We start from the raw sequence: 18867 nt of genomic DNA, 5'->3' as shown, positions 1-18867 counted from the left end.
CTCTAAGCCTCAGTGTCCATAACTGTAAAAAAAGGGTGACACTTTTATCAACTTCATAGGGTTGATTTAAAATTTAATGAGATGACATAGCATTTAGCCCTGAACCCAAAGCGTGGTAAGTACTCAGTATGTGATAGCTGTTATTATTTTTCATATATAAGAATGAAGCTGGGGGCTAGACCAGAGTGACCTGATCCTCCGACCTCAGCCACTGACCTGGCTTTTTGGGAATATGACTAGTCAGCTCTGAGGAAGCTGGGGCAAACTGGCTGGGGCCTTAGACTGCCTGGGTGTTCTCCGTGGTAAACCAGGGCTTCCAGTCTGTGGTCCCATCCAGACCATCTTATCCCCAGGTAGCTGGACTCGCCCAGCTGTGGGCAAGGGGAGCAGGTGACAGAGTCACACATCTGACCCAGGGCATGAGCCCATGTGTCCAAGCCAGAGGTCTGCAACGTCCCTCCATGCTCTTCGCTGCCGCCCAGCTGCCTGCACTACCGCTGACCCCTTGTTCAGCCAACACTTACAGTCATGACCCCTTCCGTATCAGAGCCTGGGCTGGGTACTGGCTAGCCTGGAGGAGGCTAAATACACTGAAATAGACCGTCCCCATGCAGTGTGATCATCACAGAAACACATGCACACTGAGGCAGGGGTAAAGATGCCTTTCATGCTCCTGGAATGATCTGGGAAACCCACGGAAGGGTTGCATGAGCAACTCCTCAAGTTTCAGAGCAGGAAGAGCCCTGAGATATGGAGGGGAAGTGACTTTACTACCGTGTGGTCCAAGGACTCCCAAAGCAATTACCGGAAGAGCCAGTCAGAAGTGCAGATTCTTGGACCCCATCCTAGACCTTCTCAATCTTTTTTTTTTTTTTTGGCCATGCACAGCATATGGGATCTTTGTCCCCTGACCAGGAATAGAACCCATGCCCCTGCATTGGAAGCGCAGTCTTAACCACTGGACTGCCGGGGAAGTCCCCTTCTCAATCTTAATTTCTGGAAATCGGGCCTGGATGTCTTCATCTTTAACAAGACACCACACACACGCACACACACGCACACGCACGCACACACACGATTCTCATGGACTCTGAAGTCTGAGAAACACTATGTAGCCTGAAGAGAGACAGGAAACTGACCTAAGGTCACAGAGCAACAGCTGCAGATCCAAGGTGAGAACTTGGACCTCCTGGCTCCCAGACAGTGCTCTCTCCACTCCCCCACCAAGTGTAGAATCACGCTGCATGCCTCTACTCCTCTGGGCCAGAATCCCCCTGACACCACGCCGAGCCCGGAGCACCCAGGATGAGCGCACCCAATGTGTCTTGAATGACCGAACAAACTCACATCAGCTAAGGCCGTTCCTTCATGAAGTGACTGATTTGGGGGGTTTAAAAAAAAAATGTGACTCCTTCATTGTCCTCCAGGGCCAGCATCTGTCCTGCTCCCTCCCCAAATAGCTGTCATTTGCCCCCGGGGCTGGAGAAGCAAAAAGTTTTGCTGGGAGACAGCAGAATTGAGAGTCTCAGGAAGTCTGCCTTCAGCGGGTGCGGGATCACAGCTGTGTGGGAGGCGGTCTCAACCCCACAGCTGACGCGTCTAATTTCACTTCTTTCACGCAGAACAATTAGAGGCTGTTCTTTGCCTGCTATTTTGATTTGTGAAGGATCCTTCAATTCCCAGAGGGGGCTGGGATGCTGGGAAGTGGGTGACGAAGCTGCTGTAGCTGGTCCAGGCACAGCCGACGCTGGCAGGTGGGGCCCCAGCGGAGGGAGAGGGAGGCGTCTCCTCACAGGCCTCCCCACCATTCCCGCGGCTCACTGGCCGCCAAGCCCGGTCCTAGTCACCCCCTCCGGCCGATGCGGCCACTCTCTGGCTCGCAGCCCCCCAGCGGCTCCTCCAAGTTCTCTCCACATTCCACAAGCTGGCCCCGACCACCTGTGGGGCCTCAGCTCCCAGGACCTTCCCCTTGATGATGGGCCCCCGGCCTCTTTGCTGTTCCTCGGACACATCAAGCCCATCCCGCCTCAGGGCCTCCGGGCTGCAGCTCCCTCTGCCTGAAACCCTCATCCTCCAAATTTTGCCCAGTTTGTTCCTTCACTTCATTCAGGACTCTATTCAAATATCTCCTCCTCAGAAAGGCTGCCCTGACCTCTCGAAAGTACCGTTTCTCGCCTCTCTATCTCTTCACGCTGCTTCATTCTTCTTTATAGCACAAATCACCACCAGACTTTATTTATCCTCTTTTCTTTCCCTTTGCCCCTCTCACCACGTAAGCTCCCTGAAGACAGGGCGCTTTGCCCATCTCATCCCCTGCTGTATCATCAGGCCTATGAATGGTACCTGGCAAATAGCAGGCTCTCGACAGACATTTGTGGTATGGATGTCTTAGTCCAAGCCTCCTCAGCTCTCATGGGAGCGTCGCAGCAGCCTCCCTGCCCCACAGTGCATCCTCCACGTGAGTCAGGATGCTCACCATAAAAGGTAGCTTTGCCCCGGCCGGTTCATCTCTACCACTTACAATCCTTCCATAGGTCCCCGCTGCCATCTGGATAAAAACTAAACTCTTCACACCGGCATTCCATCTGGGTAGCCTCCTTTCCCACTCTACCTGCCCGCCATGTCCAGTCACATCTGTGGTTCCCTCAGATGTCTGTTTGTTCTAGCACAACCTCTCTCCTAAGAGACGGTGCTATGATGGTCTGGCTGGAATCCTTCCAAACCGCATATATGTGGTTTCGGCCAGTGTAATACAGTTACCTACTGTTAGAGTATTATAATGAAAACAGTTGCCCCTCTGCCCTACCTTAGCCTCACTTCTCTGTCCTGCTCCCCAGAGGCAGCCCCTTTTAATGTTTTTAGTTATTCTTCTAGTGATTATCTCCATAATTCTAAATAATATGCTTTTTTATTTATTTACTTTTTGGCTGCATTGGGTCTTAGTTGAGGCACGCGGGATCTTGATTGTGGCACACAGGCTTCTCTCTAGTTGTGGCGTGCGGGTTTTCTCTTCCCTAGTTGTGGTGCACAGGCTCCAGGGCACGTGGGCTCTGTAGTTTGCAGCACTCAGGTTCTCTAGTTGAGGCACGTGCGTGAGTTCAGTAGTTTTGGCGTGTGGGCTTAGTTGCCCCGTGGCATGAGGGATCTTAGTTCCCTGAGCAGGGATTGAACCCGCATCCCTTCCGCTGGAAGGTGGATTCTTTACCACTGGACCACCAGGGAAGTCTGTAATATGCTTAAATGTCTATTTCTTGATGTATCTATTTTAGGCAGTATCTGCTGAAGTTTGTACTCGGTTAAGCCAGGCTATGCAGCAGTAATAGACAATCCCAAATTCTCAGTGGCTTAACAAAAAAAGCTTTATTTCTTACCCTTGCAGAATCCATTCAGTGTCTCCCTCCAGGGCAACCATATTCCATGAGGCAATTCCAGCCTGCTTCAATTTTGTGGCTCTGCTATCCTAACCCAAGTCCTCCATGGTCACCACAGAGGGAGAAGGGACAGCCACAGGATCATCTAACCTTCATTCTAGCTGCAAGACTGCACACACACACATATATATATATATATATATATATATATATATATACACAAATTTATTTATTTATTTATTTATTGGCTGTGTTGGGTCTTGGTTGCTGTGTGCAGGCTTTCTCTAGTTGCGGAGAGCAGGGGCTACTCTTTGTTGCAGTGCATGGGCTTCTCATTGCGGTGGCTTCTCTTGTGAAGTACAGGCTTTAGGCGCGTGGGCTTCAATAGTTGTGGCAGGTGGGCTCAGTAGTTGTGTCTCTCAGGCTCTAGAGCACAGGCTCAGGAGTTGTGGTGCACGGGCTTAACTGCTCCTCAGCATGTGGGATCTTCCCAGACCAGGGATCAAACCCATGTGCCCTGCATTGGCAGGCAGATTCCTAACCACTGCACCACCAGGCAAGTCTCAAGACAGCACTTTTACTTGAAGCTGACTGACCAGAGCTAGTTATATGGCCCCACCCAATTGCAAGGGCCTGAGAAGTACTTTCTGTGTCCAGAAGGAGGGAGAACCAGAAATTAGTAAACACTACTAAGGTCCTCCAAAACTCTCTAATATGGTAGATGAGGATTAACTCTCTTACACTACCCAACTTCCTCTCTCCATCCTCCCAATATAGTTCTACCACAATTTAAAATTTTTTAGCTAAATCGATATTCAGGGTTTACTTTTTTTCTCCCGGGTTTACATTGTTATAATTTTGTAGATACTATCCACTGAGCCAAATGGTATACTATAGTTACATTTATTTTCTAGAACTGATTTTTGTTTTTCCTGGAGTTAATAATTGCATCTTTTTTTATTGCTTAGCTCTGTGTACATATTGGTAAGTCTCTTTAAACACTTCAACAGACCCATAAAATGCCTTTTCCATGCAGTCACAAAATCTATCTGTTCCTGTTGTTTTTCTAGTGAATCCACTTCCTGGAGGTTCCCTCCTCCCCTTTCAACCTGGGACTGGTTGCTTTCTAGACAAGCTGCACACTTGTCCTCCTGTTAGAGCACCTGTTCCTGGGTTACAAGTCTTTTTAATCTTGGTTTACGCCCCTATCTTAGTGGAGCGCATCCTCTAGTCACTTCCTGAGAAAGAGCACATAGGAAGTAAAAATTTTACACCCCTGCATGTCTGGAAATGTCTTTCTTCTATCCTCACTTCTGATTTCTTTGACTATACATAAAATAGTAGATAGGAAATCATTTTCCATCAGACAATTGAAGGCATGGCTCCCTCATCTTCAAGTTTCCAGCATTGCTGCTGAGGTATCTGAAAAACCATTTTGATTCCTGATGTTCTGTATGTAATCTATCCGGCCCACCCCTGAAACTTTTAGGACCTTCTCTCTATTCCTAGTATTCTGACACTTGTGATGATATACCTTATTATGGCTCTTTTTCATTTTTACTGGATCCTCTCAGTCTGAAGGTTTATGCCCTTCAGTATGTAATGTCCTCTCATCATTTCTTTGATCATTTCCTCTCCTCTGCTTTCTCTGGAATCCCTGAACAATTCGGTAGTCAGATATTGGGCCTCCTGGATTGATCGTCTAATTTTCTTACCTTTTTTATTTTCCATCTTTTTGGTACATCTGGGAAATTTCCTTTTCATTACCTCTCATCCTTTCTATTGACTTTTGAAAACTTTATTTTGTCTCATGTTTTATTTTCCCAGTGCCCTTTACTCTATTATTCCGTTTTATATGGCATTTATAGCATCTTATTTCACGGGTATAATATCTTCTCTACTTTCTCCGAGGACACTAATAATTTTTGCTTTGTATTTTCTTCTGCATTGTCTATCTACTTCAAACATTTCTGTTTATTTGTCTGCTTTGGCCTCCCTCTTTTATCCTGGAGACTTCCTTCAAGTATCTGGTGATATGTGATTAAAGGTTGGTCTTTGAGTGAAGCACTAGTTAACTAGTTTACAGCTCTTGGGAGGGAGGGGGCTGTCAACTGGTACGCTTCATTCTACAGGGACTGAATGAAGATCTGGCTTTTACACTAGGAACATTTTAATATCAGTGTCTGTAGTTCTCTTCTTTGGGGACGTCAGAAAAGAATCCTCCCATTTCCTGCCTGGGGATCATACTTCTTGCTGTCAGGATTCTGGTAGCAGAGCTGGAGAAGGGATCTGGGAAACCTCCATTTTTAACTTCGGTATCTCACTCTGACTCTTTCTGTGTCTGCTGGTCCCAAGTTCAGTTCCTCCAGGTTAACTTATCCAAGGAAAAAACCCTGATGACCTGCAGAGTGGAGGGGTGGCCACCTGGCTGTGCAGTGTACAAGGGACGGGGGACTAAGGGTCTCACTGCTCTCTCTGTAGGTAATCAATTTCCTGCCCCTGTTTTCAGCCCCACACCTCATCCCTGCTTAGCCTATTCCTCCTCTTCAAATTGCTTTTCATCATCCAAATATGTGCTGCCATTCCTTATAGAACATAAACTGAGACACAAGAGATGAAGTGACTTGCCCAAGGTCACATGGCCATTAAGTGGCAGAGCTGGTATTTAACTCAGGATGTCTAGTGCCAACACCTGGTAATGACGTTGCTCTTCTGCCCCTCAGTGCTTGTTGCCTTCCTTCCTCCTCCACTTCCTTCCTCCCCCACATTCCTTGAGAAAGTCAAGGAATGTGAGCTTAATATAAGCTGAGGTTTGTTCACTCATCCAACAGGTATTAATCGAGCAGCTGGTATGTGCCAGGCACTGAGTAACAGATATAGGAGTGAAGATGACAGTCTGAGTGCTTGAAATTTATGATCTTAGGGAGGGGGCAGACACTGAGCAAATTGCTGCACGCTTTAGGCAGGGGAGTGTTGTGGTTTGATTTACATGTGTTTCTCAAAAGATCATTCTGACTACTGTGTGGAGGCTAGTTGGAGGGCAGAGCAACAGTGGGCAAAAGAACAAACTTCCTAGGAAGATAAATTACTTATTTCCCCACATCTCAAAATCCTACTATTGGTCTCTAATTCTTTTTTTTTCTTGTGTATTTCAAAAAGGTGTAGATATGACATTGGACCTTATATTATACCATATTTAAAAATTAACTGAAAAATGAACAAAAGACCTAAATGAAAGAGCTAAAACTATAAAGCTCTTAGAAGAAAACAGAGGGAAAGTTTTGTGACACTGGATTTGGCAATGATTTCTGGGACATGATACCAAAAGCGCAGGCAACAAAAGAAAAAATAAACTGGACTGCATCAAAATTCAAAGCTTTTATGCATCAGAGGACACTATCAACAGTGTGAAAAGGCCACCCACAGAATGGGGGAAATATTTGAAAATCACATATCTGATAAGGGATTAATATCCAGAATATATAAACAACCCCTACAACTCAACAATAAAAAAGCAAACAACCAGTTTTAAAATATGTGTAAAGGACTTAGACACTTCTCTAAAAGTATTCAAACAACCAATGAGCACATGAAAAGATGCTCAACATCATTAATCATTAGAGAAATGCAAACCAAAACTATGATGAGATGCCACTTAGGATGGCTACTATAAAACAAAACAAAACAGAAAATAACAACTGTTGACGAGAATGTGAAGAAATCAGAACCCTTGTGCACTATTGGTGGGGAATGCAAAATAGTGCCGCCACTGTGAAAAATAGCATGGCATTCCCTCAAAAAATCGAAAATAGAATTGCTGTATGATCCAGCAATTCCACTTCTGGGTACATACCCAAAAGAATTAAAAGCAGGGTCTTGAAGAGATATCTGTACACCCATGTTCATAGTAGCATCATTCACAATAGCCAAAAGGTACCCACTAACAAATGAAGGCATAAACAAATGTGGTCTAGACGTACAATGGAATAATATTCAGCCTTAAAAAGGAAGGAAATTCTGACACACACTACAACATAGATGAACCTTGAGGATACTGTGCTAAGTGAAATAAGCCACCCACAAAAAGACAAAAACCTCTATGATATCAATGGAATAGAATAGAGAACCCAGAAGTAAGCCCAAACACATATGGGCACCTTATCTTTGACAAAGGAGGCACGAATATACAATGGAAAAAAGACAGCCTCTTCAATAAGTGGTGCTGGGAAAATTGGACAGCAACATGTAAAAGAATGAAATTAGAACACTTCCTAACACCATACACAAAAATAGACTCCAAATGGATTAAAGACCTACATGTAAGGCCAGACACTATAAAACTCCTAGAGGAAAACATAGGCAGAACACTCTATGACATCCATCAAAGCAAGATCCTTTTTGACCCACCTTCTAGAATCATGGAAATAAAATCAAGAATAAACAAATGGGACCTCATGAAACTTAAAAGCTTTTGCACAACGAAAGAAACCATAGACAAGACTAGAAGGCAACCCTCAGAATGGGAAAAAATAGTTGCCTGTGAAACAACGGACAAAGGATTAACCTCCAAAATATACAAGCAGCTCATGCAGCTTAATACCATAAAAGCAAATAACCCAGTCCACAAATAGGCGGAAGACCTAAATAGACATTTCTCCAAAGAAGACATACAGATGGCCAACAAACACATGAAAAGATGCTCAACATCACTGATCATCAGAGAAATGCAAGTCAAAGCCACAATGAGGTATCACCTCACACCGATCAGAATGGCCATCATCACAAAATATGGAAACGACAAATGTTGGAGAGGGTGTGGAGAAAAGGGAACTCTCCTGCACTGTTGATGGGAATGTAAGTTGGTACAGCCACTATGGAAAACAATTTGGAGGTTCCTTAAAAAACTACAAATAGAACTACCATATGAGCCAGTAATCCCACTCCTGGGCATATACCCAAAGAAAACCATAATCCCAAAAGAAACATGTACCATAATGTTTATTGCAGCACTGTTTACAATAGCCAGGACATGGAAGCAACCTAAATGCCCATCAACAAATGAATGGATAAAGAAGATGTGGCATATATATACAATGGACTATTACTCAGCTATAAAAAGGGATGAGATGGAGCTATATGTAATGAGGTGGATAGACCTAGAGTCTGTCATACAGAGTGAAGTAAGTCAGAAAGAGAAAGACAAATATTGTATGCTAACTCACATATACGGAATCTAAAAATGGTACTGATGAACTCAGTGACAAGAATAAGGACGCAGATGCAGAGAATGGACTGGAGAACTCGAAGTTTGGGAGGGGGAGGGGGGTGAAGGGGAAGCTGAGACGAAGCAAGAGAGTAGCACAGACATATATATACTACCAACTGTAAAATAGATAGCCAGTGGGAAGTTGTTATATAACAAAGGGAGTTCAACTCGAGGATGGAAGATGCCTTAGAGGACTGGGTGGGGGAGGATGGGGGGGACTCGAGGGAGGGTGGGGGGGGAGTCGAGAGAGGGAGGGAATACGGGGATATGTGTATAAAAACAGATGATTGAACTTGGTGTACCCCCCAAAAAATAATAAATAAATAAATAAATAAAATTAAAAAAAAAAAAAAACCTCTATGATTCCACTCATGTGAGGTACTTAGAGTAGTCAGAGTCATAGTGGCAGAAAGCAGAATGGTGGTTTCCAGGGGCTGGGAGAAGAGGGATATGTGGGGTTATTATCTGATGGGTACAGAGCCTTAGTTTGGGAAGATGAAAAAAAAGTTCTGGAGGGACTTCCCTGGTAGCGCAGTGGTTAAGAATCTGCCTGCTAGTGCAGGGGACACAGGTTCAAGCCCTGGTCCAGGAAGATCCCACATGCCGCAGAACAACTAAGCCCATGCACCACAACTACTGAGCCTGTGCTGTAGAGCCTGCAAGCCACAACTACTGAGCCTGCATGCCACAACTACTGAAGTCCTCACACCTAGAGCCCATGCTCCACAACAAGAGAAGCCACCACACTGAGAAGCCCGCACACCGCCACAAAGAGTAGCCCCTGCTTGCCGCACCTAGAGAAAGCTCGTGCGAAGCAACAAAGACCCAATACAGCCAACAAATTAATTAATTTTTTTTTAAAGTTCTGGAGATGGACAGCGGTGATGGCTGCACAACAATGTGAACGTATTGAATGTCAGTGAACCATACAGTTAAAAATGGTTAAAATGGTAAGTTTATATTATGCATATTTTACTGCAATAAAAAAAGAAGTTGTGGGTAATCAAGTGCTCTCATTGTGTCTGTTTCCTAAGCTAGAGCGTTTGGGGAGGGAGTTCGTTAGAGCCATTCAGATCTTAGCTCTTCAACATGCTTAGCTGCGTGATCTTGAATAAATTCCTTCACCTCTCTCAAGCTGTTTCCTCATTGGTAATTTCAGTGTATCATGCTTTTTAGGGGCCAAGACATGTGAAAGCATCTAGCTTACTAGCCAGCACATAGACAGGAATTAGCAGCCCTTTGGGGTTTATTTCCCCTGATATTTTTCTACTTTTTTTCCCCCATAGAATTCAATCCTCTATGGATTGGACACAACCCTAGGGGTGAACTCTGCTGACTTGGAGATGCCTTGGGAGACCCTTTGGTTTTTTTCTAGGTCAAATCCCATTTAATGCATCTTGAATTCCGCAGCTGCTGGGGAATTTGCTCCCTGCCATCCTTCTCAGACCCGAGGGAGCCTTCCCTTATACGAAGCACCCAAGTGGCCGACCATGTTGGTTTCAGAGCCCTAAACCCATCCCACCATGTGTCAAACAAGCCCCCCTGGCAGGGAAGAATGCCACCACCTCTATCCATTTTCCTTCAATTTAATGGCGACTGGGTGTGTTGTGTGACTGACGCACAACCAGGGCCACATTAAATCCACACACGCTCCTGGGTCTCTGGAGAGCTTGGCTTCTCAACTTACAAGGAAGCTTCCAGTAAGAATTTCCTCCCGCAGGCAAAGCCAGGGCAGTTGGCTGACGTCTTAATGCCTGGTGCCCAGAAGAAGGCTGAAACAGCCTCTCCTTTGTACAAGGCCTTGATGGGACTGGGCTGACAGCTTTGGGTGGGTCGTTTGTTTTCTTTAAGCAATATTCTCTAAGTGTCTTCTCCTTCATGTACCAGGGACTATGCCAAAAGCAGTGAATGCGTGATTTCCTTTCATCTTCACTGCAATCCTGAGTGTTAAGACCACATGTGGAACTTCCCCATTCTACAGAGGAGCTAGGTTAGACGGCTCATCCAAAGACACGCGGCTAGGAAGTGGCCGTGGCAGGGTTCAAACTCAGACTTGGTTTCCAGAGCCCACACTTACAACCACTTGAGTCTGTGCGTCCCCTGTTCGCTGTCCCCCAGCCGCCTACCGCCTGCACTAGCTTATCACGCCTTGGCCATGGGGAGGGGGTCAGTCTGGAGGCCAGGACCAAAGGGAGGGAACTGGTCCAGAGGCAACTGGTTCCAGAGCCTTCACCAGTTTTCACACACTCCTTGACCTTGCTATGGTCCGGGGTTTTGGAGAAAATCTGCTCACAGTCCAGGCGGGGTCGGGGAGGGACAGGCTTATACACATCAGATCAATGTCGCAGGCACCATGACGTGGCCAGGTGGGGCAAGGAGGAGAGAGCAGTTTAGAATAAAACGCACGCCTCTGGTCACAAGGGGGTGGCAACCCGTGTTTGTGGCACAGCAGCTACGTGCCAGGTCTTTCTCAGGCATGATTTTATGTACTTCTCTCACTTGCGTATTGTTTTGTTTTTTAATAGGTAATGAACATTTGTTGGACATTGTGCCAGGCACTGGGAAAGCATTTTACATCGTTTAATCTTCCCAGCACCCCTACGGGGTAGACAGGATTTATCATTCCCGATTTATAGAGTGCAGTAAAGGAACTTGTCCAAGGTTTCAGAGTCAGAGGCTGAGCAGAGATGCAAACCCTGTGCTCTTCCCGGAGACCCCGGTGCCTTCTTCTGGACTTCAGTTTCAGCTTCTCCCCTGCAGACCCAAAGTGTATGCTGCTCACATACTCTCTTTTACAAGGAAAACATAAGGTCCTGAAGGCGTGGCATTGTCTTGGTCACCACTATACGCCTGGGACTTCCAGCAGCGCCCAGCACAGAGCATGTGCTCAAAACACGTCTGTTTAATGAATGAACTTAGACATGTCTGTCCTTATATTAGACTGGGACGTCCTTCAGGCAGGAACTGTGTCCCCTTCGTGCTGTGCAGAGAGGACATAGCATTTACTGGAGGACTCCCTGTGGGACAGAAGGTCAGGAGCCCTGATTCTTGGAAGTAACCAGCCACAGACCCAAGAGCTTTGGGACAGATAGGACAGCTTTTCCTCCCACCTCCCCCCATCTCCCTTCCTCCCCTCCTCCCTTCTAACCCGGACCAACCCAGGTCCCCTGAAGGACACCTGGGCCTGACCCTGCCTGCCCTGAATCTGCAGTGACTCAGCTCTGCCTCAGCAAATGTTGTCAGATCATTTACCCAAAGCAGCTAATCTGTTCTTAACTAAACTGAGGGGTGTTTTTTTCCCTCTTATGCACAAAAGCTCATGGGGTTCAAAGCCGGGGAAGAGACCTAAAAACAATAACAGCAACAAGGTAAGAGCACCAACCCTCAGTCTGATCGACCTTACGGCACCTTAGGAACCAAATCAAACAAAATGCTTCCGCCTCAATCAAAACTTATTTGGTCCCAAAGAGCGGGGGCTGCTGGAGTATTTAGAGTTAATTTTATTCCCCAATGCTTTGTGAGATCTCAGAAATAACAGCTGCTCACTACACAAGGTCCAAACGATACAGAATCATTTCATAAAGAAAATTTTAAAACCAACATCAATAGTACAGGCTATTATTTACAGACAATAGGCAAATACACAGGCCCTGTTTTATATAAATGGGATCTAGTTCTAATACTATTAAATAACCTGTTTCTTTCTTCTCAAAAATACGCTGTGACCATCTTTATATATCCACAGATACAAATTAAAATAATTTTTGGTGACCTATTGTTATTCTAGTCCAGAGGTCAAGAGGCTTTTTCTGTAAAGAGCCAGAGAGTAAATATTTTAGGTTTGGTAGGCCTAAATATTTGGTAGGCCTGGATGCATATTCTTCTGCTTTTTGTTTTTGTTTTTTTTTTTTGAACAAGCCATTAAAAGTATAAAAACCATTTTTAGCCCAAGGATCATACAAAAACAGACCACAGGCTAGAGCTAGTCTCACTTATGGACACTGAAGCTGCTGGATAAAGTTACTTATTAAATCCCCCTTTAAAATACACATGGATTGTCTCTGCTTTTTTGTGATTAGAAATGATAGTGTGATAAACACCTCTGTACACACAGATAGCTGATGGTTTCCTTGGGGAAAACTCCTAGAATCTCAGAGCTAGAAGGAGACGTCACCGTGAGGGCATTCCCTCTGTGGCACTCCAGACAAATGGCTATGCAGTTTCTGCTTGAGTTTATCCAGAGACAGGGGACTCACCCCCTGCAGGCACAGTCCATCCCATTGTTGGGACCACTCACAGGATAACAAGTTCTGTGTTTTATTTGAGCTGAAAACTGCCTCCTTCTCTCCTGGCACGATTCTTCCTGGTTCTGCTCACAGAATCACAGAATCGAAACCTAACCCTTCTCCCTTCCACATGTTGGAAAATAAAGATATTAACAGCACACGCTTCCCCCAGCTGTGGTGAGACCTGAGTTAGTACAAGTAAGTGCTCAGTACTTGTTAGGGGTTATGGCTGGTCGGTGAGCTGCCTTCTTACGCTGTGTAGCCATTCCTTGGAGCCCCCATCTCGGTTGGGCCTCATGCATTCAAGAATGTGATTATCTGAGTAAAGATGATACCACCCTCTAGGTTAAGGGAGGGCCTGAGGTGATGCAGGTAAATCACATCACAAGCACTCAGGCCAAGCCTTCTCCCATCTCTCCAGGCCAGTAAGGGAGGCCAAATCCATATTCTGTGGGATCTATAACCTCAAAGTCATTAATGTGAACACATGTCACAACAGGAAGGGTGGTCTCTGTGGACAAGTTTTCAGGTTTCTGCCCAGTGGCTGGCTGCATTCACCATACCCAGATGTGGTGGGGTTTTGTTTTTGTTTTTTCTTTTTTTACTTGTTTTTCTTTTTCTTTCTTTTTTTTTTTAGATGTGGTTTTTGTGTATTTATTACCTCACTGACAACACTGCTGGTGGAACATAGGTTTAAGCCACACCCTCTGTCACTCATGGCCCCCAGACTGGCCTCCCTAGCTCACAGCTTTGTTCCTCTCCTTCTACTTTTTTTTTTTTTTTTGACTGCACCGCATGGCATGCAGGATCTTAGTTCCCTGACCAAGGATCGAACCTGTGTCCCCTGCAGTGGAAGCGTAGAGTCTTAACCTCTGGATCACCAGGGAAGTCCCCCCCACTTCTAAGCCACTCCAAAAATTCCCTGCTCCCTGCACTTCCAGCAGATACTGTCACCACTAAGGCTTTAATAACTGTAGTGGGTTGAATGGTGGTGCCTAAAAGACAAGTCCACGTCCCAATCCCCAGAACCTGTGAATGTGGGTCTTTACATATGTAATTAAGTTAAGGATCTTGAGACCACCCTGGATTACCTGGGTGGGCCCTAACTCTGATGACAAGTGTCCTTGTAAGAGACACCCAGCACACAGGGAGAAGCGAAGGCCATGTGAAGATGGAAGCAGAGATTAAAGTGATGCAACCACAATCCAAGGACTGTCAGAGCCACTGGGAGCCGGAGAGGAAAGGAAGGATGTGCCCCAAGAGCCTTCAGAGGGAGTGCAGCCCTGAACACACTATTTGGACTTCTGGCCTCCAGATCTGTGAAAGAATTACATTTCTGTTGTCTTAAGCCATTAAGTTTGCGGTAATGTTGTTACAGCAGCTCTAGGAAACAGAAACAGTAAAAGTGCAGCCAAGGAGAAGCATGGAATTTGGCACCAGACACACTTAGATTTAAGCCCCAGCTCTGCCTCTCGCTGTATGACCTTGGGCAAGTTCTAACTTCTCTGAGCCTCAGTTTGCTCCTCCATGAACTGGGTATAACCATCCTACCTCTTGAGGGTGTGGTAAGCATGGAATGAGTTCACACCTGCGATGTCTCTAGCACATTCCCTGGCACACTCATATCATAGTGGCTCCTCTTCTTGTCCAGATAAGGAAAATGGGCCCAGAATGACACCTGGTTGTGGAGCCCTGTATCAAAGTCGCAAGACAAGATTCCACAGTTACCCCAACCCTCATAGCAACCAAATTCCGGAGTTATCTCAACCCCCACAGCAATCTTTGACTCATGACTTGGGCCAGCTGACCCCATATTAGGGAAGGTATTCACCATACAGGACCCCAGCCTATCACCTAATGATACCTTCGCCTTTGGCGCAAGGACCAATCGATCAGCGCCATTTTCTGAGCAGGAATTTTCCTTGTTTTGGGGTTATAAAAGTTGGCTGTGAGCCCACCAGAGCATCAGCTCTCCCTGGTCTGCCAGGAAGTCGTCCCGCTGTCTTTGCAGCATCCCTTCTCTCTAATAAACTCTATCTTCCTTACATTCTGCCTTGTGTCTGGAAACTCTTTTCCAACCCGTGCTCAAGCCACGACACTGGTGAGCTGCCCCGGGGTCCCAGGCTCCTGACTCCTTCCCTGGCACTTGGTAACCTACCACGACTGGGGTGGGACACAGAGCCCTGTGCTGGAACATCAGCACTAGAAGAGGCTCTGATCTGTAACACTGAGTTCAAACCTCCTCTCCCACTTTACAGATGGGGCAACTGAAGCCTGGAGAGGGAAAGACAATTGTGCAAGGTTACACAGAGTATCAGTTCCCCTGACTCCTGGGAGCCCAAGTTCTTCCTGCTTCTCCAAGCTGCCCTCCCAGGGGCTACAACTCAGATGAGTGTTCAAGGTGGCTGAGGCCAAAGAGAAACAGAGGCTCCTGTCCAAGGCTTCAGAATTCCTGACAAGGCCTTTGGCCTACATTCTACGTCCCTGCATCCAATGGTTAACCAGTGTAGGATGGGTCCATAGATGGAACTGTCCCCATCACTGTCATCTTTGCCACCATCTCCATCACAGCAGCTACACGGACTCAGTACTTAGGCGTGACTTATTCTATTGTGTCCTCCCATGACATCTACATAGATTATCTCATTTAATCACTCCAACAACATGATGAAACTGCTACCATTATCATCCTCACACAGAGGAGGAAAGTGAGCTTTGGAGAGCATACTGGGTTGAATAGTATGCTCCATGCCCCCCAAATTCATGTCTACTTAGAACCTCAGAATGTGACCTTATTTGGAACCAGGGTCTTTGCAGATGTCATCTGCTAGATTAGGGTGGGCCCTAAATCCAATATGACTGGTGTCTTTATAAAAGAAGACACAGAGACACACACAGAGGGACATGGCCATGTGAAAACAGAGGCAAAAATTGGAGGGATACAGCTGCAAGCCCAAGGGATGGCAAGGACTGTTGGCAACCACTAGAAACTTGGTGAGGAAGGATTCTTTCCCAGAGCCTCCAGAGGGAGCATGGCCCTGTTGATTTCAGGCTTGTAGCCTCCTGAACTATAACGAAAACATTTCTGTTGTTTTAAACCACCTAGTTTAGGTAATTTGTTACGGCAGCCCTAATGCAGAGGGCTTAATCATCTTGCTAGCCATGGCCTAAAACACAGAAGCAATGTCTGTTAAAATTGCTTCACTCGGACTTCCTAGGTGGTGCAGTGGTTAAGAATCCGCCTGTCAATGCAGGGGACACGGGATCGATCCCTGCTCCAGGAAGATCCCACATGCTGCGAAGCAACTAAGCCCGTGTGCCACAACTATTGAGCCTGCGCTTTAGAGCCCGTGAGCCACAACTATTGAGCCCATGTGATGCAACTACTGAAGCCCATGCGCCAAGAGCCCGTGCTCTGCAACAAGAGAAGTCACGGCAATGAGGAGCCCGCACACCACAACGAAGAGCAGCCCCCACTCACCACAACTAAAGAAAGCCCTAGCACAGCAAAAAAATAAGACCCAACACAGCCAATAAAATAAATAAATAAATAAATAAAAATAAATAAATAAAATTGCTTCACTCCCCAGCTCTCCCAACAAAACAACTGTTTCCATCAGGAATATGGAATGCTAGCACTGAAAGACAGCTGCTGAGAGTATTTACTGAGCATTTACTATGTGCCAGTTGCCCTGCTAAGGGCAACTATCCCATTGAATCTGCACAACCACCGCAGGAGGTGAGCATTATTCTCCCCATTTTACAGGTAAGGAAGGTTGAGGCTCAAGGGTTGAAGTAACTCACCCAAAATCCCGCAGCTGGGAGTGACAGGGCCTGGGTGAGGCCTGGGTTGACTCCAGAACCCAGAGTCCTGACCTCTACCCCATCTTCTCCCTGTTGGTCAAGTTCAATGCCTTTGTTTTACACATGAGGAAATCAAGGCACAGCTACAGCAGTAATCACAAAGGCTCTGCCCACACTGGGGGATGAACAGCTTAAATAAAGCAACCACCAGCTAACCAGGGTCCTGCTGGGGTTTCCTCTATTTGTAGACAAAGCGTGGCTGCTCTTCTGGCTGGCAAAACAAGCCTGGCTGGGCAGCAAGGGCTGCAAGCTACAACCCTGCCCACCACTTCTCGGGAGTGGTGAGAGGCCAGAAATGAATTAGCTCTCTCAGTTTTGGCAAAGCCTGAGGAAGGAAAGTGGTTAATTACAACGAGGCCCAGTGAGCATGTCGCAAGAGAAGATTAAGGGCTGGAACGTGGAAATACAGGGCTTCTGAGCTGCACATAAGCAGGGAGGCCGGCCAGGGTGCACTCAGCAATAAACAGGGCAGACACCTTGTTCGGTTCAGTTCAAGAACCACAACATGCCCATGGGATGTAGGGAAGAGAAGCTCTTCTCCATCGCCCCGGCTCTGCTTCCGGCGTGAAGATGGCTGGACCAGGGGATGGGGCAGCTGGACACAATGTAAGCCCCAAGAAAGCAGATTTCCTTACGTGTGGCATGTCAGCCCATGGGTCTCTGGAAATAGGACACGTTCCTCCTACCAACGCCTACTGACATGCCGCATGAGTGTCAGACCCTAGGCTGGGGCTCCAGCTACGAACAAAGGATGCTCGCTCTACCCCACACCCCCTCATTCAGGGACAAAGAGAGAAAAATGAGTGACCAGGGGTTTGAAAAGTGTGTGGTCTCTGTTGGGAGACACAGGACACTGTGGGAACACTGAGGAGGCATCAGAGAAGGCTCCCTGGAGGAAATTCTTACTAAGCCAAAAAAGTAAGGGGTTACTCTAGAGGGAACAGAGGCCTGGGGTTCCTGCACGTCTTCTTTCCCTCCCGTCTTGCAATCGGGAAATTTTTATTATAGATCCCAACAACCCCACAGAGGGAATCTCATTAAGAAAGTGCCAACTAGATATTTAAAAAACAGTGATGCCTCTTCAGAGTCAGGGACTGAGCTAGGAAACAGGATAGAAGATGAAGGGGATGCACTTCCTGTCCTCCAGGAGCCACCAGTATAAAAGGGAAGACAGACACAGGAACAAGTGATTGCACTACAACCAGAAAATACCCATTTCAAGACCATCGGTTGGTGTGCATCTCTCCTCTTCCTATATGACAGGCACTGGATGAAGGTACTTGATTTACATCGTTGCACTTAATCCTCACAACAAATGACGGTGGTAAGCACTATCGCTGCATTTGGCAGATGAGGGGACTCAGACTCAGAGAGGCAGACAAACTTGCCTAAGGTCACACAGCCTATAGGTTGTAGGACCAGGACTCAAGCCCAAGTCTGTCTGCCTGTGATGGTAATTCATTTTATGTGTCAGCGTGGCTGGGCTATAGTTATTTAATCAAACACTAATGGAGATGTTGCTGTGAACGGATTTTGTAAATGTGATTAACAGCTACAGACAGTTGACCTTAAGGAGATCATCCATGATAATGAGGGTCGGCCTGAAGAGCAAAACTGAGGTTTCCCAGAAGAAGAAGAAATTCCTCCTGTGGACCGCAGCATCAGATCTCGCCTGAGTGCTGCCAGCCTGCCCTACGGATTTCAGACTTGCCTAGCCAGACCCCAAAATCGCATCAGTCAATTCCTCGAAATATATCTTACTGGTCTTTTTTCTCTGGTAGGATCTTGACTGATACAGACCCAAAAGCCGTGCTCTAGGCTAAGGTAGGTGCCGGGAGCCGCACCATCTCCTCACCTGGAAAAGAACAATGACAACCGCCACCACCTGGCTTATTTCGGGGTCCAGTGTGATGGGAGGCAGCGTGATCAAATGGAGAGATGGCAAGCCCGGCAATCAAACGCTTACTAGCCTTGGTGTCCTTGGGCAAAAGTCTTACATCCCTGAGCCTCAGCTTGTTCATCTGTAAAACAGGCAGGTGGTTTCTACCTCATAGAGTTTTGTGAAGATCAAGTGAGATTT

At 46.5% G+C, this 18867-nt stretch overlaps 1 protein-coding gene across 1 annotated transcript in view; it reads right to left on the bottom strand.

The window, feature by feature from the left end:
- The window catches only part of OPRD1 (opioid receptor delta 1), a 34397-nt gene that overhangs the window by 3703 nt on the left and 11827 nt on the right, over nt 1–18867 (bottom strand). The gene's annotated exons all lie outside the window — the stretch shown is intronic.

The sequence above is a fragment of the Hippopotamus amphibius genome, chromosome 1 (assembly GCF_030028045.1).
Source record: "Hippopotamus amphibius kiboko isolate mHipAmp2 chromosome 1, mHipAmp2.hap2, whole genome shotgun sequence".
Lineage (NCBI taxonomy): Eukaryota > Metazoa > Chordata > Mammalia > Artiodactyla > Hippopotamidae > Hippopotamus > Hippopotamus amphibius.
The sequence above is the reverse complement of the archived record's forward strand: the minus strand, read 5'-3'. Positions and strand labels throughout refer to the sequence as shown.